The sequence below is a fragment of the Chrysochloris asiatica genome, unplaced genomic scaffold (genome assembly GCF_000296735.1).
Source record: "Chrysochloris asiatica unplaced genomic scaffold, ChrAsi1.0 scaffold00212, whole genome shotgun sequence".
Taxonomy (NCBI): Eukaryota; Metazoa; Chordata; class Mammalia; order Afrosoricida; family Chrysochloridae; genus Chrysochloris; species Chrysochloris asiatica.
In genome coordinates, this window is record NW_006408730.1 from 5,354,810 (window position 1) to 5,355,425 (window position 616).

The following is a 616-nucleotide window of genomic DNA, read 5'->3' on the forward strand; positions in this document are numbered from 1 at the left end:
GAACCTCTGGAAGTTCTCTGTCAATGTATGATTATAGCCATTTTTGTATTACCTTTAGCAAAACTTTACTTGCTTGAGATATCAAAGAGATTGTCCGAAGATTTCCGCATTTAGTTGGATCACCTCTCTTTGGAATGTGCACAAATGCAGTCATAGTTCCCTCTTTTCCTATCTAGGAACAGAGGATTGTAATTCCACTGTGTACCATTCTACAAATTCTTAGATGTACACATGCATACTTATATATCCACTACTCGTCTGACAGCTTGTCATCTCAAGGGATCCCAGACGTCTTAAAATCCCACCAGAATGAGTATAATTTAAAGAATAATAGCTTTTCCCCTACAGAATGATGTCATTTTTAAATAGTTTGGGACTACTCTAGTAGTTACTCTGTGAATTCTGTTAAGTGAATCTTGTTGTTGTTAGGTGCCATTTAGTCAGTACCGACCCATAGCGACCTTATGCACAGCAGAACGAAACACTGCCTGATCCTGGGCCAATCTCTCTACTGTTGCCGTGCTTGAGTCCATCGATGCTGCCACTTGGCCAATCTATCTCATTGGGGGTCTTCCTCTTTTTCTCTGACCCTCCACCTTACCAAACATGATGTCCT

The 616-nt window shown here is 40.7% G+C and overlaps 1 protein-coding gene across 4 annotated transcripts in view; it reads right to left on the bottom strand.

Moving 5' to 3' along the window:
- ERBB4 (v-erb-b2 avian erythroblastic leukemia viral oncogene homolog 4) overlaps window positions 1–616 on the bottom strand; it is a 1,604,115-nt gene that overhangs the window by 1,284,036 nt on the left and 319,463 nt on the right. The gene's annotated exons all lie outside the window — the stretch shown is intronic.